This window comes from Rattus norvegicus, chromosome 3 (assembly GCF_021556685.1).
Source record: "Rattus norvegicus strain SHRSP/BbbUtx chromosome 3, alternate assembly SHRSP_T2T, whole genome shotgun sequence".
Lineage (NCBI taxonomy): Eukaryota > Metazoa > Chordata > Mammalia > Rodentia > Muridae > Rattus > Rattus norvegicus.
This window is the reverse complement of record NC_141536.1, coordinates 103351552-103377388: the sequence shown is the minus strand read 5'-3', so window position 1 is coordinate 103377388 and position 25837 is coordinate 103351552. Positions and strand designations below refer to the sequence as shown.

Here is a 25837-nt window from a genome sequence, read left to right as displayed (position 1 = left end):
TATATTTTCTTCCAATTGGTGACTCTTCTTTCTACCCTCTTAATGATGTTGTTCGAAGAGCAGAACTCTTTGTTTTTATCAAGCCCCTTCTTCTTCTTCTTCTTCTTCTTCTTCTTCTTCTTCTTCTTCTTCTTCTTCTTCTTCTTCTTCTTCTTCTTCTTCCTCCTCCTCCTCCTCCTCCTCCTCCTTGTCTTCTTCTTCTTCTTCTTCTTCTTCTTCTTCTTCTTCTTCTTCTTCTTCTTCTTCTTCTTCTTCTTCTTCTTCTTCTTCTTCTTCTTCTTCTTCATTGTTCTTCCATTGTTTACCCAAGGAATCTTAACCCAGCTCAGGGTCAAAAGACAATTCTACTTTTTCTCATAAAAAACTTGCACAGCCAGGGAGCACACTCCTGTAATCCTAGCACTTGGGAGGTAGAGTCAAGAAGATCAGGAGTTTAAGGCAGGCATCAGCTACATAGCAAGTTTGAAGAATACTGGAGTCCATGAGACCTTGTCGCAAAAAATAAAAACAAAGTAAATAAGGTTTATCATGTTATGTTCTACATTTGTGATTCTTCATGGAGTTTCGTGTACTGACTGATGCAATTTTATTTTTTATGTGTTAAAACCCAGGAGTTCCAGCTGTTTTGAGAAAACAACCTTTCCACTGAACTGTCTTTATGTAATGCCAAAAGCACATGTTCATACCTGCTTCAGTGCATGCTTGTTCATTGCTACATCAATATTATACAGTCTGGATTAAATTTAGAAAGATGACATCAGTTCTTGAGAACTTTGAAACAATCTTCAGGAGAAATAGCAGGGAAAGTCCTTTCTTTATGCCAGTGTCCCTCATTGTACGTCAGTGTTAGAGTGAGAATATTAGAAAGCATTCTATCTTCAATTTTCCTGGAAGTTTTTGTTCAGAATCAGTATCTTTTCTTAGTATGTGGTAGAATTCCTCAGTAAGGTTATCTTGGCTCAGGGTTTTCTTTATAAACTGCTCTGCTTATAAATTTCAATGCTCTGACACATATGGCACTATTTGTGTTGTCTACTTTTCTTCAATAGGTTTAGTTGTACATGTGTTTCAAGAAATATATCTAGTTCATCTGTGTGATCAAATTTACCTCCATAAAGTTATTCTGATGCTAAACAATTTCCCCTTTTAATAACTGTAGACTGGGTACTGATGTCACCTATGTCAATCATAATGCTAATATTGCTTGGCTTTACTCTTCATCTTGATCATTTAAATTAGATATTCATAAACTCTATTCATCTTCTCCAAAATTATTGCTATGATCCCCAAATGCCCTCTAAACCCCCTCCCCATTTTTTACTCTAACTCTAGTTTCCACACCCGTGACTCCTTCTACAGAGATGTATTCTTTTCTTGAGAATAGACGCTCCAGCCATTCCTTAATTGGGTATTACTTTTGGGATTTATGGTCTTAATTTGTTGGTATTTTCATCGATTTATGTAGAAGAAAACTGTCTTTATTATTTTGCCATGGTCTGAGTTTCAAATTTGATTCAGGGCTCCAAATGTGTCTATTTATTCCAGGAAGTATGCTAGGTACTGGTAATAGCCGGGATGAATAAAATGTATCCCCTGTCCTGAAAGAGTTTGGCATCTAATGAGATAGATGCTACAGTCTACACTACACACATAATACTTGTTCTCATAGTTGTCTGCATAGCTGTTGGACACGCCCATAGAAACGATCTTAACAGCTCTTCCCAGCACCTTCATACTCTAGCTGTTGCCTTCAGTGCTTCTACTGGTTCTGCTTTAGTGGAAATAAGTTCATCTTTTTTTGGTCTGGGCTATTTTGATAACCTCTTAATTGGTCTCCCTCCCTTCAAGTCCTACCCACTCCAATCTGCCAGCCTAATTCTCTTTCAAAACCAGACGTGGCCATGCCACTCGGCTGCAAAACCTTTGCTGGCACTTTATTTCCACCAAGCTCTGTGCGGCATGCATGCTTCTGCTAGCTACCCGCTTAAGCCTTTTTTCTCTTCTCATCCTCAAACCCTGCTTCCTAGTTGGAGACTCCAGCCACTCCTTTAGGCCTGTGCTCTCTGTACAATGAATTTCTTATCCTTAAAGCCGAACTCAGGTGTGAACAAGTCTGTGAACCTGGCCGTGGTATGTTGGTTTGTTTTCTCACTGCTTCCAGACCCTACACCTCTTTGCACTATCTGTGAAAGCACTTATTTCAGAGTAACAGGACTGCTGTGACAGTCTACTTCCTCCTCGAAGCCATGCTGAAAATGTTTTGGAGGGAAGCAACTGCATTGTGCTAATCTTTGCTAAGAATTTTGGAGACCCTGAGGCTCTTGGGAAGGACCTTGCTGCATTGCCTGGTTTCAACTTGAGATTAGCAATAGATGACCTTTCAAGTATCCCATGAAATACATCTGTATTCACATTTGTAAAGTCTGCGGCTCCCGTTGAACTGGCCACCTCATCTAGTTTGCTAAGTCTGGCAACCCCATACCCCCGAGGCCCTAGGATCCAGGATCTACATGCCGAGGCAGCTCAGCACAGCCACATTTGCAGTGTTGACTGAAAATCAAGGTGACAGTTTCAGTTCCACCTTTATGGGGCTTCTGACTAAGCCTAGCAGTGACAAAAAAAATGATTTCTAGAATCAATATGTAACATTCGAAAGCTTTGCATTTCTGATAAACCTTGACATAGTAGGTCACATGTCTGAGGGCAGATCAAACACTCATAATATGCACGGGGTGGGGATGTGTGGGGTGTGTGTGGGGGTGGGTGGGTGTGGAGGTGGGGTGTGTGGCCTCAAACATTCTTTTCAGTTGCCTGATGATGAGCACCAATTAAAGGAAGCCTGGAAAGTGCGGTTGAGAATGGCCTGGTTACACTTTTAATCAAACAACTGGAGTACTGAAATTAGTGTAACCTTGGTCAGATTGCTTATCTTTTCTGTACTTCCTTTAACATGTGCATGAGAGAGGGGGGTGGGGGTTGAGGGGGTGGGGAGAGGGGGCTAAACCTGTAGCTTCATAATATACATTCGGAGGAGGGCAGAGGCAAAGGTCAGGTCAGGAGCATTCATTACCAAATTCTCAGGTTTTTTTTTTTTTTCTTTTTTTTCTTTTGCTACAGAATGGAGCAAACCTGGAATTGGAGCCAGGCAATTGCAAAAATGATTCCAGATCTGCATGGTAACAATTTAGACTAACTTCCACTCCTGCTGAAAGCTGAGCTGCAGAGGAAGTTCTTCCCTTGGCCAGCTGCCTGCTTGCCTCCCCCACCCCGCAGACCTTCAGGCCGCTCCCTCCCCACATCTGTTTCCAAGCCATGGAGCATAGGGTCACAGCATGTCGCAATAAGCAGTGTTAGCAGGCAGCATGAACCAGTAGTAAACCTTTGATTTTAATTCCTTGCTTCTTCAAGAGAGGAAGTGTGGTCTGGTGGTTAACCCACTTTAAAAAAAAAAAGCAGCTAGGAGGCAAAATTCTTGGTCCCCAGCAAGTCTCTTCTATTCTCATTGGGGTACCCAGCCATCAAAGATGCCTTTTGTTCCTCAGTGTTGCTTTATGATCTTAATCCCCAACCAGCCTCACCAGAAGACTCATTTTGGGAAACTGATTAAGGGATTCTTTTTTAAGAGTCCGCATCCAAGAACCTTACCAGGAAAGGCCTAGGATGCTCTAGTTTTAACAAGTACTAGGCATGCATCTTTAGGATCAGTTTTGGCTCAGCTAATAGTTCACACAAACTGGAAGTGTGTTGCCAGACACAATAGGAAGATGTCTGAGCAGAAACCAGCAAATCTACCTCGGATTGCCTTTTACAAGCTCAGGTGGAAACCGCAGTGGAATATGGGGAAAGGAGAGACCGCTTCTAGTAGGCCTCCCAGCTGAGCGAGCCTGGGTAGGTCAGAGGAACTGTTCTGGCTGCATTTTTATCATTTTAAAAATAAAAGTGACTAGATCATCTCTTTCGGTTCTGTGAGTCAATGAATTATTTCTGTGAGTTCACAGAAATGCCAGGATCGACTCTGAACATCTCGTTTCCTGAAAATGACACGGGTGCAGTCCCTGAGGTGTGGGCTGGCCTGTTTGGGGTTGTGGGAAGACAGCGGAGACAGGCGGTAGCTAGGAGGTTTGGGGCCAGGGCTGCAGGGAGCGGGAGCGGTCTCCCCACTCTCCTCTCTGGAGGCTATGCAGCTGGCCTGCTTATGCAAAGGCCTTGGCTCCTCTTTTCTTCTTAAAAGCTTTTCTGACTTGTACATTCCCCTGAGGAGCAGATTCATTGTTTTGTAGAGAATTTGTACTGTGTTTTCATGAAAGGAAGAAAGAAGTTGGAATGGAAGGGCTTGAGAGGATTAGCGAGTGGGCTAGATTGCCAAAGAAATGAGTGTCACCATGTGTGATAAATACACACCCGCCATACTGCTGACCTCAAATGTGCCAAGCAAAATCCTTTGCCCCACTTCCACAAGCCCTAGACCGGTGCTCTTGCTCATGGACCGGACACTAGCTTTCTCATCTGGGTTTGGTGCGTGTGGGACTCCTTCCATCCCAGAACAAGTGGGGGTGAGTTAGGAGAAGTAGGGATGAGTCATGGTTGTAGGGAAAGGATGTCTCAGGAAGCCGACACTGAGCAGGCTTCCTAGAAACATCCTGACAGGTCCCATAAAGCCCACGTTTGGTTCTAATTATAACATGCCCACATTTGAGCAGTTTTGCAGTTTTCCCATGGAAACTAACATAAGGCTTCTGAGGAAGAGGAGTTGACTCAGATGTGCTCTCTGTGTCTAAGAGTGGGAGCCAGTTGAACTTGTTTATTTTAAATGATTGGTTATGCCTGCTATTTTACAAAGGAGAAACCAAACTGGCTTGTCTGTGCCTACATATCTGTGAACCGAGGCTAGCCACGTCATATAAAGGGTTAAAACCAGCTCCGTATCATTAAAAAGATAGCTTGTAAGGTCCAAGATGAGGAACATGTACAAGATCCGAAAAGGTAGAATTCAGTTTTCCCCTCAAGTGGCGTCCAAAGGCAAGCTAAAAAAAGAAAGAAAGAAAGAAAGAAAGAAAAAAACACCAAAAAATTTACTATAAAAGCAGTTTTGAAAGAGAGTGCTGTAACCCATGTGGGGATATCTGTGTGGTCCACGCCTTGTGGTGCAGCTCAACATAGCTGCTCTGCTCGCAGAAGATGCCGAAGTTCTACGTGCATTGCTGGGGGGAAAAAATCACACTGTAGTCAAGGGCGGTTCTAGTACTCGGTGTTATTTTCTTTTGTAATGGAAAATGTTGGAAGATTGGTGTGATGAAAAGTGGGGGGGGATGAATTAAAAATAAATTTTCATTATCTAAGTTGATGATGAACCAGTGTAGAATTAAAAGTTATCGTTAGTAACTGTTTCGGAACTAGCAACCAGTCAGAACCTGGGAGGCTAGAGGGGATATTATTCGCTCAGCTTGAAATCCTGGAATAACTAGAGCCGTCATGAAGGAAGAGGGATTCCCCAGGCTTCCCTGGGGAATGGAGCTGATAATAGTGTGTGTGTGCTGTGACTTGGAGCCCCTTGAGAGTGGTTGGGTTTTTTCTTTTTCTTTTTAATTCTCTGTAAAAAAATCAGCATCTGTGGCACTTAGCAAAGAAACGCTGGCTATCTATTCTACAAGACTGTCATGTGACCCCAAGCCCTGGAAATCTTAGCTAATGAAGGTTGGCATGGTGTTTAAGCCCCACCGTAGGAAGTGGAGCTAGTCAAAAAACATGCTGGCTGTATTTTGAAGACTTCCAGAAGAATAAGAGATTATCTTGCTGTATAAATCGGATGACCTCAGGTTTAGTAACATCTTAGGAAATGATTAAAACAAATGATGAATACTTTCCTCAGACATAATTTCTTCAGATTCACCCTTGTTCTGTTATAAGTTCAGAAAGTTTATTTAGATGATAAATAAAGTGATATTAACAGATAATTTTATTTTCCATTTTAAGCTTATATACTTAATTTTTTAATAATAAAATGTCATTTATTAAAGTTAGGACTTGGGACTGGGGGATGGCTAGATGACTAAAGTGTTTGCTGCATAACCATGTGCACTGGAGTTCATCTCCCCAGAACCTGCAGAGAAAGAGGATAGGTTTGGTGGCTCACCTGTAGTCCCAGCATTGGATGGCAAAAAACAAGGGATCCCTGGGGAAGCTGGCTGGTCAGTGAACTCTGGGTTCAACTGAGAGACTCTGCCTCAATGAAAAATGTAGAAAGTGATCCAGAAGAACACACAATACAAACTCTGGGCCTCTACATGCATAGACAAGCAAGTGTGCCCACATGCATGTCAGCATACACACATACACTTAGGTAAACACACATAAAAAGATAAATAAATGAATAGACAGATAGATAGAAAAAAGAAAAAAGAACTGGAACTAAATAAAACAAGCATTGATCTCTCAAGGAAGGACTCCAAACATATTGTTTGGCAATCACTGTTCAAGAACTGGACATGGTAGTTTATAACCTACAATCTACTATAATCTAGTACATGCTTGGAAGGTGTGTGTGTGTGTGTGTGTGTGTGTGTGTGTGTGTGTGTGTGTGTGTGTGTGTGTAATATTTGGAGTGATAATGGTCCCGCTGAGAGCTAAAGACTTAATAACCAAAGGTGGAGTATCAAGCATGGAAAACCTCCCTTCTGTCTGTCTGTCTGTCAGGGTAGTCTGAGAGACTCCCAAAACAGTATCAGCTATTGCTGTCGCATTGGGGCCTCCTGGAACTTGAACGGACCCTATGGTTGAAGATACCACACACTTCAGAAATAGGGTTTGGAAAAACTGATGTAAAATGCCATGAAAGCCTCTTTGCTAATACTACCATTCATAGTATCCAAAGGAGTGATACAAGCGTCTAAGGGAGAAAAGCAATTCAGAGTCCTACCCAGCTTAAAGCCCGAGAACCATAACAATGACTAGTACCGCAATCTATCCTCAATGATGCAACAGTGACACATTTTGGGGACAATCAACAGCCACTTAATAGGAGTTAAGGACTACACAATAGGAGGGATTTCATGCCTGGTACTGTAAACTCAGCCAAGGTGCAGTGGGCTGGTGATCATGGATCGTGCAGGAAAACCTAAGACTCTCACTTTCCTAAACTAGTATAATTACCAACTCTATTCTAAATCTCTATCCTTATACTCACGGTAAGAGTAGCTCTTGATCCTCATTGAAGAAGCTTCTTTTTTCAGTGGACAGAAACCATTACACAACTCTAGAGCTGGTGCAGAGAACAGCTGAGTGCGGGGTGCTGATCCCCCACCTATACCAAACCTACACTGAAGGTTTACGTAACATATGAGAGGGACAAGAAGAGTTTAAAGGCCAGCGGATCAGCATGTCTACAGTGAAATAGTGTCTGTATACATCAGGGAATTACACCCATCAAACCTTAACAATATGGATACCTAAACAAGTGACAAGACAGACCACAAGACTATGTGACATCAGCAAGTAGAAATATGGAATATTACAAGACCCCGCTCTTAACTGAAGAGCTACATGCAAATAGCAGCTGCTCAGAAAGGGAGAACAAGTCTTCTCCAGTGACAAGTCCCCATGACAGATTACTAAGCCCCAAGTGGTCAGCCCGAACGTAAGGTCAAGCTGTTACGATTGAATTTAAGGTGCTTCAACCTGGAAGAAGAGTTAGCCAGTCACTGGTGCAGTGGAAGCTATGGCAGATGAAGGAAAGGATGCTGTGAACACATGAGGAGGAACTCTAAACCCAGGCCGAGGAGTCTATGACAGCTTCTCTCAGGACAGGATGCTTAGGGGCTGTCCTCCATAGTGTGTTTCCTCCCTCATTTCCTCATCCATATTGGAATTTATAATCATTAACTTGAATAGTCTGATCTGCTCTTGTTGGCTCCGTGTGTGTTTCCTTTTCCTTTGCTTCCAGGTCACATGTGGGGATCTATCTCAGCAGCAAATAGCTGACAGAAGCATTGGACAAGCACATTGGTTGCCTCTGAACTGATTCCTTCTTGTTTGTGTTTCTATGTCTTGAGACACTCACTGTCTTGGGTATCCTAGAGTGGTCTCAAACCTGCTATGTATCTGGGGATGACTTTGAAGTTCTGGTATTCTTGTCTCTAGTTCCTGAGTCCCAAGATTGAGGGCATGCACCACACTGGGTTTATGGGATGCCAGGGATCAAAGCCTGGACTTTATATATGTATGTATGCTAAGCAAACGAGCTACCAATTGCGCTACACCCCAAGCCCAGAACTTATTATTTTATAGGAGACTCCACTTATGCTTGGAAACTGATATACATAAGAGATTTAGCTTGAAGATTTAGAAAAGGACCCCAGGGCCAAAAGCAAATAGAAATTCAAACTAGGAAACTGAATATTGGTATAAGAAGACAACACAGACACATACAGAGGCATAGACATACACACATACACTTCTCACAGACACACACACATACACTTCTCACACTATCTATACTTTGAAAGTTCCTTCAAAGTCAAATGAGGAAGAGAATGCTCCTTACTACACAACCAGGCCCCACTCACTATTTTACATATATCAGTACATTGTAGCTGTCTTCAGATCCCATTACAGATGGCTGTGAGCCACCATGTGGTTGCTGGGAATTGAACTCAGGACCTCTGGAAGAGCAGTCAGTGCTTTTAACCTCTTAGCCATCTCTCTAGCCCCTCACTCATTCTTTGTGCTCTTAATTGATGCAAATTCGAAATAGTAAAAAAGCATTTCCTCAGTCCATCGATTGAATTTTCTCAGAATACCAACACAATGAATTGACTTTTCTTCTTTGCCTTCTCTTCCATCAGCCGTTTCTCTCTGCGCTCTCTGTGGCGTCCCCATCCTTATCCAGCAGCAATAGAGCAGATGTCATTTCACTCAAATTAACATCCACAAGACAGATAAGTGAGATACAGTAGCATGACGTCTGTGTCCCCTCTCACTCTGTCATTAATGCAACACATGGATTCAGGAATGCATAAACACTTGAGACGGATGATTTCAATGGTAACTGAGGTTGTTTCTCAATGATAGCCACTAGGGAAGAATTTCTGAGATGGTCAGTGAAAGCCCTATGTCAATGTGGGACCAAGAATGCTTAGTCATGGGACCAAGAGCAGTTACTCATGATAAAGATTTGCAGATTTCATTTTAGATTTAGTGAGACAGAGTCAAACCAAGATAGTGGGCATTTTAAAGGAGCTTTTGGTATGATCTTTGGTTATCTAGATACCATCACACCAAGAGGATGCTTAAAATAGGTGCAAAATGTGAGGTTATAATTAAATAAAATCGTGCCTGGCTCTAAGGAAATCAGTCAGCATTCTTATGAGCAGAGAGTGAACTATAGGGAGCAGAGTTTGTGCCATGTTTAAAAGTAGAATTAAGTAGAAAAGGCCTTCTTTATGATGGGAGGCATGGTCATGGAGACTTACCATCGTTTGGTTTCCATGGTAAAATTTCCTTCCTCCTCCACCTATGGAAACAGAGAGCAAAAGCCATCTTCAGCAGGCCATGTAATAAGGACCTAGGAAACCACCCACTAAAAGAAAAACCTTGGAAGAAAGTTGATCCCCTCCCAAATGACACACACATACATACCCCACCCCCAGCAGCCGTCAACTGCCAGCATCTCCTCAGGTAGGAGCCCCTCTGCTATCCATGTTCCAGGGGATGGTTCGATGCTTATGTTCACACTGGCAACACTAAGTCAATTCAGTGGGTTTAAAAAAGAGTAGATGAAGTTGGAAAAACAGTGGGGGGTCATGTGGGGAAAGTATTGGAGAAGTTGGAAGGGGGGCGATGGGGATACATTTAATCAAAACATTAAATTCATGTATGAAAATTTCAAACACTTGAGGAAAAAGATGAGTCACGTTTCAAGTCCCATTAGCAGCATTTTCTTCTGCTCAGAAAGGGATGCTGTGTGTTGACAGCAGTGACTTCTTCAGGTAGAGGAAACCGGAGCAGAAGAAATGCGGTCACCAACTCTTGCATTGTGTCCTCTGCATACATCTGGAAAACTAAAAGTTTTGACAGATTACTTGAATGGAAACACAGTATTAGAAAGAACAAGCAGTCTTGCATAAACTAACTGCTAAGATCACAGTTAATGGTTTCCTCTCAGTGGGTGGACACCAGGACTTTGCTATTCCTTGCGGTGAGCTGATGACTTTGTGGCCCTTCTGAGACGTCTTACAGAGTCATTCTGCAGAGTGTGTGCTCGGAGCCAGCTTGGTACCATGTCTTGCTTCTCACTGATGAGCTTTGCTACGTGCTTTGTTGCTGGACTTTTTGTATAGAATGACAACATCTGATAGGTCTTCTCATGAGGCTATGTATATTTAGCAATAGCCAAAATAAAATCTCTTGTAAATGTTGAGAGGCCAGCCAGTAAGAACGAAGTACTGACTAGTGTGTGCTGTGGATGGACCTTGAAGACATTATGCTAAGTAAAAGAAGCCAGGCACAAAAGGCCACATATTATATGATCCCATTAATCTGAAATGCTCAGAATAAGCAAATCGATAGAAATAGAAAGTAGATTAGTGGTCACCAGAGGCGAGAGGAGGGAAGCATGGAGAGCAATTGCTAATGGACGTGAGGTTTCTTCTTAGGGTTATGAAATAGTCTAAAATTAGATAGTTGTGATTTTTGTACAACCTTGAAGAGATTCTGAAACCAACTGAGCTATACATTTAAAAATGGTGGCTTTTTCTTTTTTTGCATGTGAACTAAATTGCAATAAAGGTGTCCTTGAAAAATAATTTAAAGCTTGTAAGCACTTGTGGAAAGTCTGGGTTCCTTAGTAGGATGAGATAGAGAAGTCAAATTTGAATTCAGGCTGGGCGTGGTGGCTCATGACTTCAATCCCAGCACTGGGGGAGGCACAGTTAAGCAGATCTATGTGAATTTGAGGGTAGCTTGATTCACCTAGTGAATTCTAGGACAACCAGAGCTTTGTAGACGGAGTCTTAAACAAGCCAACAAAAGTACAAATAAATAGATAAATAAATAAAAATAGAATTTGTCAGTAATAAAATTATGAGGCCAACAAAAAACTGAGATTCTATTTAAATCTAGGCTTTTGTTTCAATCTTACCGTGTACTAGATCTCTTTGAGTATACCTAAGAGGTATAATTTGTAAAACTCTGTTTTTACCTGTGATACAAAATCTGAGTGTGCATGTTTGCATGTTTGAGCATTGCATGAGACAGACTGTAAGGCAGAGTGATCGTTAAGGAGAATTTGGAATCACCAGAAAGGGTGCCACGTTACCATCAGCATTCATGTCTTAAAAGGTCACTTCAGAAGACACAGCTTATTTTGATTAATTATCGAGCCAGTAAAAGGAGATTATTTTTCCAAAGGTTCTACTGAATGAAGAAAATCCGCTTATCAATACACTGTACAACCTTAGGGTTTAAATGAAATTACTTGAATCACGGTACCTGGACATTGCAGCATGTGGTAAAACCAAGCCATGAAGTAACAGCATGCCACTCTGTGCACCGTGCTGGTAGTGTGAACAGATGCTTTGGTTAGTAGCATTTTCCAGACACTTGCCCTTGTGAACATGGCAAGTTCACACCCATCACCTACATTGTATTTCCATGACATTTTTAGGGAGCTTGCTCTGCAGTACATGTATGGTCTCCACTCTGTTCTGAGAATATCACAACTTTGTGAAGTAGTCTACACTAATGTTTGTTATGATCAACTTAAACTACTCCATAGGTCTATATTTGGTCAGATTATAAACGTTATATGGCAGGAGTACTGGGGATTAAGCCTAGGGCCACACAATGCTTCACCTTATGCCCCAGCCTTATTTCACTTCTTATTTTGGGACCAGGTGTCACGAAGTTGCCCAGGCTGGCTTTGAGGTTTTGATTTTCCTGCCTCAGTTTCTCCATTGCTAGAATTACAGTCTTAATCCTCCATGCTTGTCTTGAAAAAAAATCTTATAAAAACACATATGTTAGGTAGAATACACTTCCCCTAGTACCATTTGTTCAGTTCCACGACTGAACTTTAATGATCAGAACTCTTCGGGATATGACAGTCACTTAGAGGAAGTGGGCCTGTGTAAGATTTCAAAATATTCACTCAACTACCACTTCCTGCTGTGCTAAGAAGCCTCCTTCATCATGTGGCCTCCAGTGTGTCTTTTTATGCTTTGGTGACCATCTCTACAAATAAACACGTAGTAGAATATAAGGATTTTTTCCAAAGATGAGTGTTCTAACCATTCAGAACAAACCCAACTTCACTCACTGTGTGGATCCAGAGAATGTGGGTAAGCTCTGAGGTTTTGTCTAAATTCTTCAGGAAGAAGCCTCAGTGTTTTCTTTCTGTTGACCACGAAAGATATATTTAGTCATCCAGAAGGGTAGTCAGTCTGCCACGGAAATTATCCCAAAGAACACGCAGTAAGCTATTCCTTGGAAGACCCAGGGGGTTGGGTAGATGGGCCTTGTTTCAAAACAGCTTACTGACTCTGCCACAAAGTTCCATGTCCATGTGTTTGTTCTTCTGGGAAGAAACTTCTACAGAGGCAGCATGAAAGCTGACAGACTGGGTGAAGGAGTACGCTGCCATCTGGCTTCTTCACGAGCATGGTTGCTCTTTTTCTCAGAATTATTTTCAGAGTTTTGCAGGGGCGGGGGGGGGGGGGAGTTGACTGCCTTGAATACCAACTCAGTGTTAATTCTATGCTTAATTTTTTTATTCAAAATTCTCCTAATACAAGCACCAGAAACTTTTATTTTTCCACTAGGGGAAAAAAGAAACCAAGGCTTAGTAGAATCGAGTGGCCAGCATCCAGAGTGAAAGGATAGCCTTCTATTTATGAAACTTTAAGAATAACAAACATAATTGAATGCCTAAGTCTGTCCTTGCCTTAAAAGAACTTTAAGTTCAGGTAGAAATAAGAACAAGTCATTTATTAAGTAAGGTCATAGCATTAACTTAGTTTACTACTTGATTCAAAGCTATGGGTAGATGAAGGAGGCTTGGTCAGTATAAGACTGTAATTTTTACATGTTATACAATACACACACACACACACACACACACACACACACACACACACACACAAAGATCTCCAAAGAGCATCTTGCTTGTAGGATTCTTTGATTTTATTTTATTTACTTGTTTTACTTAAGTATCCTGTCACTGTCTTCAGACACACCAGAAGAGGACATCGGATCCCATTACAGATGGTTGTGAACCACCATGTGGTTGCTGGGAATTGAACTCAGGACCTTTAGAAGAGCAGTTGGTGCTCTTAATCATTTCTTCAGCCCTTGCCTGTAGAATTCTATTGGGAACAAAAGGATAGTTGTATAGGAGTTGGAATGCTGGGTATTTCCTTTCACCTATTATCTATTTCCTAGTGCAATTTTCTATAGATGACCTAGAGTTTGACAGAAGGGCAGCTTTCCCTCTACTTCCTCCATGATGACAGTAGGTGTCCAGAGTCACCTACTTGACAGGATGACTGGGATGGACAACTTGAGAGTGACAGTTCTCTCAAGTAACCAGAGAGACAAATTTGAGACATCAGTGACCAGTAGCTATTTCCCATACCACTGCTTTCCTTCTTCCCTAGAGAGGGTGACATTTTAAAGAAGAAATCAGCCTCCAAGTTGTTAGTCTGTTGAATTCAGAGAAAGAAGTGCTAGGATGAAATTCTGAGACTGGGGTGGGGTGGGAGTGCTAGAGAGATGGCTTAGCAGTTAAGAAGGCTTATAACTCTTTCCAGAGGACTTGAGTTCAGTTCCCAGTATCCACGTCGTGGTTCACAATCATCTTTTGATGCTAGTTCCAGAGGAATCTGTTTCCTTATTCTGATCCCCATAGTCACTGTATACACATGAAACACAGACATAAGTGTAGGCAAAACATTCATACACATAAAATAAAATAATAAATATCTTTAAAAAGTGCCAAGTGTTGACTCCTCCTTCCTTCCTTCCTTCCTTCCTTCCTTCCTTCCTTCCTTTCTTTCTTTCTTTCTTTCTTTCTTTCTTTCTTTCTTTCTTTCTTTCTTTCTTACTTTCTCCTGTCTTCTTGGATAGTTTTACTCTTTGCCAGGTAAACCAGTAAGATGGGTGCCTTTCAGGAGATGGGCCTTGGCTGTTGAGCTCATATATTAAATTCGGCTGCTTCCTTTGAAAAGGAGGATAATAGTAATATGACCTGAATGGAAATCTGCAGAGAATTATGCGATCTCGGGTCCCAGGGACAAATGAAAGAAAAACAAAGCACATGCTAATCTAATATTTCTGGATTAATTTCAAGTACTGGTTTTAAATATATATATATATATATCCTTTTGCCTAAATGTAAGATGAACTTACTGTCTCAAAAAATTATTTCCCAGAACAAGGAAGTCACCTTTCATACATATCCTTATGATGTCATGGATTTTATACCCTTGGAATGCCCGAATTTGGCACAGCAACAACAAATCAGTGTGGTGAAAGATGGGGTGAACTGAAGTAAGTCAGTCTGTTTAGGGTGTTTATGGGGTCATCTGCCAGACTGATTAAAGAAAATAGAAGGAAGAATAGCGTGTCACCAACATAATAGTTGTTCTTGACTTTAGCTCTGAAATATGAGTGTGAGATATTTTTAAAAACAAGCCTTTTAGATGTCACCTAAGAATGCAATTCAGTAAGAGGCACATTATGGAGATCCCAAATATAGACAGACAGGAAATGAACAAATGGGCAAACGTGGTACAAATGGATGCCTACGACTTGGGGGGTGGGGACATCTCTAGCGTCACTGTTGTTCATGGACTAAGCAGTATCAGGTCTCTGCCTCAGAGGGAAATGGCAATGGCCTGATGGAAAACTGATGGGGGAGGCATGTAGTGACCCTTGAGGAGAAACATAGCTTTAGAACATGAAAATGAAAAAAAAAATACAGTGTTTCAAAAGTCAACACATAATTGTATTTGATAATGATAATCCTTATACACACTACCTCGCAGAGGGCTAAGAATGTAACTTAAGGTTTTGGACTCAATAAGAAAGTACTCTACCCCTGAGCCTATCCCCACTTCCAATGTTTTTACCTCATACAGGTGAATGTAATTTTGAATATGTTTGCATAACTAAGATGCCAAAATGTTTCAAGCAGATATTCAGCTTATGCTTTTTGTCTCTAGAAAAGGGCATCTCGATGGTCTATGGGGCGGGCAGTTTATTTGTAAGGTTAAGTGTCTGTTAGAGAGATACTTTTTTTGCTGTACAGGTGAAATAACTAAAATAAGTTTTCCACACAGGGTCTTGTAGTTGGTAGGCAAAGGGGATTCAAAATGGAACTTGTCTTCTTTCATGTTGCTTGGTAGGATCCTTCAGAAAGCAATCAGACCCTGACAAATGAACCGGAGAAGTCAAAACAAGTGCCTTCAAGTTTACTGTGGGGGAGAATGTTTTCCCTGTGAGAAACTGCTGCTTATGTACACACACACACACACACACACACACACACACACACACTCCAGAGAGAGAGAGAGAGAGAGAGAGAGAGAGAGAGAGAGAGAAAGAAAGAAAGAGAGAGAAAGGGAGAGAGCCAGATGCTACCAATTACTTATTTCTCTCTGAGAGTCTTACAGACTGGAATTGACTCTGACACAACAGGAAATTTATGAACGCTCTATGGCCAAGATGTTGCTCCCTTTGGAATCACAGATATTTGTAAATGCACCGGTCTACCCTGACTCTATGGGTCAAATTGTAGTGTTTCCTAAAATCACTTGTGGTTTGGCTTCACAAGACATAAAGTCTCAAAACCACTGCATCAGCCCATGGGTTACACATGTGCCTATACAGCCCATCAGTCCGGCATAGGCGTCATGGTGCTCAAAACATTATCAGGGACAGCCAGGTTTTCCTCAAGGGAAAATAGATCTTCCCTGGGCTTTGGGAGTGTAGATTCTGATCAGATTAGTTATTCATGTAGATGTTCAAGTCCCAACTCAGAATGCTTCTGGTTTATCTGAGAGCATGAAAGGTCAGGGAACCCTTCACTGCAACTGGCTTCTTTACTAATGATATTGTGTGGCCACCACACATGGAGCCACAAATGGGTTCAAATATTCTAGGTAAGGCCCCATATGATGAGTGGAAGAGCCTAGTACACTAGGAGTGTGAACACACACACACACACACACACACACACACACACACACAGACAGACATATACAGAAACACACACACACCATGATGGGGGGAGAAGAAAAAAGAGCTGGGTTATTGAGAGACAGTAGTCCCGAGGTTAAGTGAGGGTTTTAAGAAGTGCTAAACAGTATTGGCTTTACACAGAAAGACTTCATATGCAGCCGCCTGGGTTCCAAGGGCCAATTAGCTGGAGTCTCAAGACAATTGTATTATGTCCTGTGTTCCTGTTAGCATGATCCTTCTATGTAAGACTTTTTTTTTAACCTATCTGGACAAATGTGTCTGTCTTCTCACATTACACATCTAGTACCAGTCTCTTCATTAATTCAGGTTATCTTATAGCTCCAGTGTGCTTGATCAACAGCCATTCTTGATTTAAGCATTTCATATGTACATATATATTCAATAATTTGCTACTCATTTATCAAAAGAGTGGGATTGTACGGCAAGATAAACTTGGAATGAAGCAATTCAGGACAACTACCCAAGCCATTTTCACCTTTGTCCCTGTTCTGTTTTGTCTCTATTGATTCTTGACTTTAACAGAACTCCCATGCAATCAAGAAATCAGCTAAATTAAAGGGAAAAAAGGTCCTTTCCACAGAAAGTGAAGTATAAGCAAATGATGCTGTTGATGTCCATCGTGGTTGGATGTGTTTCTGATCTCTCACTTCAAGTCTACTTGAAGGGAAAGAACGCCTCCTGCAAACGCCCTTGCTGGGAATTCTGGTCACGTGTGATTCTCCTCAACTCACTGAGTTTCTAGGTAAGTTGTCTTGCTTCTCTGAATTTTGTGCCAAAAGGGAGGAAGCACCATGATTAGCTAGTCTCGTGTATCACTGGGTGAGAAATAGCTTGCCTCTATTAGATACTATTAGATACGTCTCTGCTCCTTTTCTCAGGGAAGATAGCAATGAAAACTGGCAGGAAGTCTTAAGTTGCTAAGAACACTGGGTGTACAAGTCCTAAAATTAGCAGGCAGGGTGAAGGTCATTTCTACTTGTTTCTATTCTATATTTGCAATCTTATCTTCATGGTCTCTAAGGATTTCATTATTCAATTAGCACTTATAAGGTTTGCTAAAGGGTTCAAAGCATGCAGAAATAGGCTAACTAGCCCATTGAAGAATTTTCTGGGCTTAGAACTCGTTACATTGGAGGACTCTTAGCAATTTAATAAAATAAATTGAGCATCTCTACAGATAGGGATTTGGGCTAGATATGATGGGATATGTGTGTATCCCACCATTCAGAAGGTGTAAGCAGGAGGACCATGAGTTAAAGGTTAGTCTGGATTATAGAGTGGGACCCTGTCTCTAAAATCCCAACAAATCAACACAGCCAACCAATACTTCCTCCAGGACCCAACCAACACTCCCTCTAGGACCCAGATAGGGTTCTGCACTAGTTTTCTATTGTTATATAACAAAATATCACAAAGAGCAGCTTTGAAAAACATTTCTTAATTCACTCAGTTCTATCAAACAAAAGGCAAGTATAGCATGGCTATGTTCTCAACTCAGGGTCTTAGAAGGTTGAAACCAAAGTACCAGGCTCCTTCTTCCAGGTAACCCTGGAGGACTGGCTTCGTGCTCAATGTAGGCTGCAGGCTAAATTCACTTTCTTTCTATTGTGGGACCAAGGTCCCTGTGTCCTTGGGGGTTGGACTCCAGCTATAGGCTGTCCACAGCCAATTTTATATCATCCTCCTGACATTCAAAGCCAGCATTAGAGAAGCCTCTCTTGCATTGCAGGCTTCTGGTGGTTCAAACCTCTCCTTTTTAAAAAAGCACATTAACATCTTTCCATGGTTCATCTGATTGGCTTCACAATTAAAGCGTAGGCCAGCTCAGCCCAGGTCTTGGTTACACCTGTGAGTTTTCAAAGTAATGCCTGGACTGAGTGTTGATTGGCTCCCTGGAGAAGATGTGCTTCTAGTGTAGCTAGGATCCCAGATTGTCTTAGAAATCTGCCTGCCACCCTTGTTAACTTCACCCCATTCTCTGCTCACTCGGAATATTAACATATTGGGCTGGGGACATGGCTCAATAGGCAAAGGATGTACTGTTATGCAAACATGAGGCCCTGATTCCAACGCCCAGAACTCATATTAAACAGCAAACAAACAAAAGATTGGCATAACACCTGCCGAGAGTCCTAACACAGATGACTTAGAGACAGACAGGAGGTCTCTATGGCTTGATGGCCAGCTTGGCCAAGTGAATCAGAGGGCTCTAAGTTCAGTGAGAGACTCTATCTCAAAAAATGAGGAAGAGGCCAGGCATGGTGGTTCCTGCTTTTCATATTAGCACTTGGGAGGCCGAGGTGGATCTTAGTGAGTTTGAGACCAGCTTAATCTACATTGGGAGTTCTAGACCATCCAGCAATACTTAGTGAGACCCTATATCTAAGCACGTAAGTACGTAAGTAAGTACGTAAGTAAGTAAGTAAGTAAAGAATGCTAGAACATACCAATATCACCCTGTGTCCTCAATATGCATGTACATTCACATGCATGTTACTAATACACAGACACACACACACACACACACACACACACACACACACACACACACACGGTCCCCAGAAAAGACTTACTTATAGTGTATATAATTTACTATATATTTATTTTCAAATATACATGCCAATACTGGTAAAGAATCATGAAACTGTTTTCTTGGAATTCAGAGGCCTCTCTCTGCTCTGTTCTGGGTGCAGAGGTTAAGGAACACCATTGATGCTGCCATTTTGTTCCAATGATCCATCTCAGAGCTAAATGCATCTGTTTTGTCTATTTTGGTCACAATGTTAGGATTCTTTAAATTATGTCTTGATTTGAGTCTGGATTTGATGGGGAATTCTATGCCATCCTATTTCTTTTGTTCACAGTTTGTTGATAGTCTTTTCTAAGATTCTGAATCTGAAGACGGGCAAGATACATCAGAAATGAGATTTTTATGGATTAGATCATTATAGGCTCCCATATAAACCACCCCAGGAAATACAGCTAAATATCAGAAGATGGTAAGCAGTCTTTTGAAAAGTGAACTGAACTCTTTAGCAATCTTTATTGCCAGAGGGTACAAGTGGAAGAAATTAAGTTAAGCCATCCTTTAATTTATATAAATAGTCAAGAAATGGCAATCGACTCTGTTTATAGCTCGGTTTAAGTCTTCTAAGATATGTAAACTTTGTACAACAAAAGTACATCTGCTTCCTGCACAAACTGTCAGAGTTGTCCTGATTTTAAACCCAGACAGGGCTGCAGTCAGGAATGGTCCCAAGTAGATTTCCTTAGGGTCATGCGCAGGTAATGAAAGGACCCTGAAAACACTCATCTGGCAGACTTTTTAAGTTCAAGGGAGTGGAAATTACTTACCTTGTGATGGCCCATTAAATTAATTCTCCAATTATGAGACCTATGTGATGGGATTCTTAATTAAAGCTAGTGATTGCTGCGTGATACTGATGGGAGGGGGCAAGGTGGCCTCCATTTTGCCTTTGGATAAAGTTACAGATGTGTCGGATGCTTCTTATGTATGAATCCATTCTGGAGGATTTGTGAGCAAAGTTCTCATTTTACTTGTTAAAAAGTGAAGCAACTGTTCATCTTAATGTTTTGCAATATCTCAGGGTCACTGTCATTTTAGAAGACATAGAATATAGTTAGAAAATGTCTTATTTGGGTTTACTATTGCTGTGATAAAACACCATGACCAGGGAAACCTGGGAAGGAAAGGGTTCAATTCATGTACTCTTTCATATCACTGTTCATCATTAAAGGAAGTCAGAAAGGAACTCAAACAGGTTAGGAACCTAGAGGGAGAAGCTGATGCAGAGGACGTGGAGGGATTCTGCTTATTGACTTGCTCTGCGTGACTTGATCAGCCTGCTTTTCTATAGAACCCAGAAATGGCCCCTTCTACAACAGACTGGGTCCTCTCCTATCAACCACTTATTAAGAGTTGGGAGAAAGATTGAGGGACCTGAAGAGGACAGGGACTCCACAGGAAGACCAACAGAGTCAACTAACTTGCACCCTGGGGGTGGCGGGCTCCCAGAGACTGAATCACCAACCAAAGAGCCAGTATGGGCTGGACCCAGGTTCCCTGCACATAAGTAGCAGGTCTTTATGTGGGTCTCCCAAACAACTGGAGCAGGGGCTGTCCCTAAGTCTGTTGCCTACCTGGCTGCTTATGGACCCCACACCCTTAAAGAGTCTTCTCTGGTCTCAGTGGGAGAGGATGTGCCCAGTCCCACAGCAACTTAATGTGTAGGGGTGGGGATGGGGCATGGAAGATGGGGATAGGGGGTTGACATCCAGTGAGGGGCCTCCACTTCTAAGGAAAATGGCGGGGGAGGGGGAGCAGGGGACTTATGGCAGGAGGTACTGGGATGAGAGGAATGGCTGGGGATGTAAAGTGAATAAATAAATTTAAAATTAAAAAAAGTTACCAAACAAAACAAATACAGAAACTACAACAAACAAAGAGTAAGTACTAAAAGTTTGCTTATGGCTGGATCTTCTGGAGACATTGTCTCCGTTGATGAAACTCCTTCTTCCCTGATGACTCTAGCTTGTGTGGCGTTAACAGAAAACCAGCCAGCATAAAACCTGAAGCCAGCATTCCTTAGAGCCAGTAAGAAAGAATGAACCTGGGTCGAGGCTCACCAGAGACTAACAATGTACATTTCCATCACAGAACCTTCCACATGCAGTTCAACTCCCATGTCCCCTCTGCTCATCTTGTTTTAATTAGTCTTTCATTAGTAAATATTTATATCATTACTATGATTTAAAAAAACAACTCACAGGCGAATGGTAAGCTGGCTGCACACGGCTCATGCCAATCATTTAACTTCATCTCAAATCTTTCTTTAAAACTTTATATTATTTATATTATGTATGACTTCATAACAATATAATTGTTACATGGTTACTGTGTAGGATGGTGTGCAGGCAGCCATGTGTAGATCAGAGGACAATTTTGTGGAATCAGTTTTCTCCTTATGTCTTTACTTGGGTTCTGGGGATTGGGATCAAACACATGTTGTCAAGCTTGTGTGGTAAATGCCTTGACCCACTGAGCCTTCACAGGGGTCCTGTTTGCTTGTTTGGTTTTGAGACAAAGTTTTTTATATTCCAGGCTTGTCTCCGACTCAGTATGTCACCATGGATGACCTTCCACTCTTCATCATTCTTCCTCTTCCTCCTGGGACCTGGGATTATGGGCGTGGGCCACCACATCTGTTTTTTGTTTTTGTTTTTCCTGTGGTGCTGTGGATTGAACCAGTGTGTGTACTGGTTCAGGTATGAGCACAGGTTCTTACAGAGGCCAGAGGCCTCAGTTCCCCGAGAGCTGGACATATGTGCAATGGTGAACCACCTGATATAAGTGCTGGAAACTGAACTGAGGTCCTCTACAAGGCAGCAAGCACTCTTAACTGCTTAACCATCTCTCTGGCCTGCAAGCCTAACCACACAGTCTAAGATAGGAAGAGGAGCGAGAAAAAAAAATAGGTCTACTATCAAAGTAAAACTTAATTTATTATTAAAAGTATTTTAATTTCTTACATTTTTTAACATGTAAGCATTTTATCTCTCAACTTCATTAGATACAGGATATTACATATATTATATATCTTTGCGTCTAATCGTCTGCAAGCATATCGTCATACTGAGACTCCACTGGCAGAATGACTTCAGGAAGCATGGTGGAAGCAAGGCTGAGAACTGCAGTAAGATGAACAGAGGGTGCATGGGAGTCATTCCCCAAAGTCCATGAAAGTGACAGCAAAGAAATGACAAAGGATTATCTGTGTTAGGGAGTCTACAACTATAATTTCAGCACTCTGAGGCTAAGGCAAGAAGCTAGCCTGAGCTACTCATGGCATTTCTGGTCAGCCTTGGGTAGAAAGCAAGACATTGTCTCAAAACAACAACAGGAAAAAACCAAAACCCTATGCTTTTTTACAAAGACATCAACCATCCAATAAAGAAAAAGTCTAAAGGCAAAAGAAAGATATCATCGAAATCTTGACAATATTAAGACTTACTAAATAGGGAAAGTACCAAGAGAGTATATGTATGTACAGGGGAGTAGATTAAGGAAGTGGGTTGCAGCTGATGACCCTGATAGAGGCTCAGGAGACAAGCTGGACATAGGCAGAGTTCAAGATTGATTTTGGAAAAGAAGCAGTAGATCCCTGGATTCCTTCTCCAAGTTCAGTTGTGAATTCTCCACTTCCAGTTCTGAATACCTTAACTTCCACTGAAGATTTGAGTGAAATGTACCTTTTAATGAGGTTCAACTAATGAGGGTTTACATTAGGATGTCTAAGGATGTCTGTGAGAGTCAACATTTAAAACTGGGAGCATTATGGCGCTGTGGCTAAAGTTTAGTCAGTAGAGGGCACAGAACCCCGAGTTCAATCCCTAGCACTGCACAAATGTGGGTGTAGTGGTTTGTGCCTGTAATTCCACCACTCACGCAGGAGGAAAAAGGATCAGATCTTCAAAGCCATACTCCTTCGCTAACACAGTCAGCTTAAGGCCAGCCTAGCCTAAATGAAATCTTGACTTGAATGAAAAATTGGGGGTTTTTAGTCTCTGTATCCTAAGACTAAGAATCCTGACTTGCTTCCTGAATGTGGTACACAGAACCCTAGCTTCCAGGTTGGAAATAGAAGAACCCTTCTATTCTGTGGGAAATCTGACTAGCCTAGTGCGAAAGACCTATAGGTTCTAGTGTTATAGCCAGCAAATACTTTTTGTCATACAGTAAAAGCCACCAGTTAGCAAAGCCTACCCAGACTTTATAAATTACCACGCATGCTTTGATCATTTCTTAGAGGCTAAAACCAATACATTTATGTCTGTCTCACTCTGACCAATGTACACCATAAGGGAAGAGAAGAAGGGTTTATTTGACTCATGGAGGTATTGACCATCACGACAAGAAAGGCACTGCAGAGTTCCTGGTGGTGGGAGCCTAGGTTAGAGACTTCTCATATTATGGTGGACCTGGAAGTTGAGAGGAAGCCTGTACTGAGGGGTTGGGATATAACTGTCAAATGCTTACCCCTAGTGATGTACTTTCACCAGCTAGCCCTATCACCCAAGGCTCCCTGTCCTCCAAATAGTGACAGAGAACAAGAATTCAGAGCACAAGTCAGCGGGCATCATTCTACAGCCAAGCCACAACAGCAAGCGAAGATCTGGGAACAACAAAAACCCAAGAGAAGAAAAGAAATGAAGAGGGCAACACAAAACAAGTAGGAAGTTCAGGGGCCAACATGCTCAGAAAAGTAATAAAACACACTGTGTCAGAAACCACACAAAGGACAAAGGTATAAGTATCAGAGGTTAAAGTTGGAGAATCCTTTCTGAGAAGAAAACGTAAAACAAAGGAGCCGTCTAGGAGATCCCAGCCTCAACCAAAACTAGTTTCCGAAGAAGAGAATAGGAAATAAAAAATAGAAAAAGATCCAATGGTTAATATTGTCACCATGACAGGATGTAGAATCACCTGGTGATGAACTTCCAGTCTTATCAATGAGGCAGTTTCTAGGGGAGGTTAATTGAGATGGGAAGACAAACTCTAATGGTGGGCAGCATTATCCATGTGCTGGGCCTCTGGACTGAACACAGAGGAGAAAGAGAGCCAAGGGCCAGCATTCATCTCTCTCCGCTTGACTGATCTAAGGATGAAGGAGGGGGTGCATTTGTGCACTGTTTGACTTGGTTGGTTAATGGACAGCTGGGGTAAGTTTTTGATAGGGACATAGAAAACCAGAATAGTGGTCATTCTCAACTGGTAAAGATAAAGGTTTTACAAAAAGGGAAGTGAAGTCAAAGCGAGATTAATTTTTTTGCCTGTGAATGATATTTATGAATCATGCTAATTAAATTCTGTAGGTTAATTGAACAGGAAGTCAATATTGGAAGAACATATGTGGGTGCATGCGTTTATTGCAAATGCGCAGTGTCTGTCAAGAGTTTGATGTAAGACGTTTCATTTTTGTCTTCTTTAATAGAAAAGCAACAGGTTAAACACATAGGAAGAAATCTCAGAAAGTAACAGGCAAGAGAATTCTCTAGGAATATAAAGTTCTAGAAATAAAAAGTAAGAGTAGAATACATGGTTGAAGTGGAAAGCAATCGCCTCTGAGCAGGGTGAGGTGGAAGACTGCTTGTCTTGCTTTATAGTGAGACTTTGGGTGCTACCAGCTTCCGGTTGATTCATACCTGGGCTGGCTAGTATTTTGTCAGCTTGACACAAGCTAGTCATCTGGGAAGAGGAACCACAACTGAGAATGCCTCCTTCAGATTGGCTTATATACAAGTGTGCATGCAAGGCATTTTCTTGGCTAGCGATTGATGCGGGACGGCTCAGAGCATTATGGGTGGCACCACCTGAGCAATTGATTCCGGATGGTATGAGAAAGCCATGTTGAACAAGCAGCATTTCTCCACATCTCTGCCTCAGCTGCTGCCTCCAGGTTCCTGCATTGGCCTCCCCTGATGATGCACTGCAACCTTCGAGCCAACAAACCCTTTCCTCCTCAAGTCACTTTTGGTAATGGTCTATCACAGCAATAGAAACCAAAGGCAATACATACACATTTAAAAAAAAAAGAAATTGAAATTTTAGTTTAAAAACTAAAAATGAAAACAAATGACAATATAGAGTGCACACAGGTGCACCACACATGCGCGCGCGCACGCACACACACACACACACATGTACAGAGAGAGAGAGAGAGAGAGAGAGAGAGAGAGAGAGAGAGAGAGAGAGAGGAAAGAGAGAGGAGAGAGGAGAGGTGGGGGAGAGGGGCGGCAGATAGGCAGACAAATGTGTGCATATAATGGAATAAGGAGGCAGCCAGAGCTTAATCTTGATTGACACCTGGAGGCAGAGAGTGGATTTCCTTTATTTCCAGTGTCTTTAGCAAAATCAGGTTCAAAAACACGCTCTAGCTCTGTCTGGGGCTGCGGGGACCATCACTGCTCAAACTCTCACACAGGACAAGCTGAGCAGAAAGGAGAGACCATGCTGAAGGACAGACCGATTTTCACACTCCAACCCTGGCCGTGGTAGGGTTGACTGAGCCCTTATCTCTGGGGAACAGGACGTTCATGCTGCTTTGAGTCAGACTCAGTGTGGTGGGCATGTGGCAAGGGTGTAAATGATAATAACAGTAACAATCTCACTCTATGAACTCCTGAGACCACATGGGGCCTCTGACTCATCTTCCTAGACTCTCCAAGCTCTCAAATGCACCCTCAACATAGGCAGCTTCCGAGACAGTTCCTGTTTTCTTTCTTTTCTTCTCCTTTTAAAAAAATATTTTTTTAAGGCAACTTAACTCTGATCATCGCTCCTCTCACTCCCTACTTCCTCCCAGTTTCCATTTTCTTCAAACGGTTAGAATTCTGTCTTCTTTCAACTCTTGCTAAAAGATGATACCACAGCAGGCCAGGCAGGTCTGGTTCCTTAGATGGGATTGCAGAATGACTGGCATATTTCTAGGGAAAGCTCATTTGTTTTATATTTAAACTTATGTCATGTTTTTTTCAGAATTGAAATTCTTAAGTGATTCTAGGACTA

The 25837-nt window shown here is 41.8% G+C and overlaps 1 long non-coding RNA gene across 3 annotated transcripts in view; it reads left to right on the top strand.

Moving 5' to 3' along the window:
- The window catches only part of LOC147995638 (uncharacterized), a 52155-nt gene extending 48200 nt beyond the window's left edge, over positions 1 to 3955 (top strand). For all 3 annotated transcript variants that reach the window (XR_015684970.1, XR_015684968.1, XR_015684969.1), the window contains one exon: positions 3118 to 3955. This is a non-coding gene — a long non-coding RNA (uncharacterized LOC147995638). The remainder of the gene's footprint in view (positions 1 to 3117) is intronic.
- Positions 3956 to 25837: the final 21882 nt, after the last annotated feature.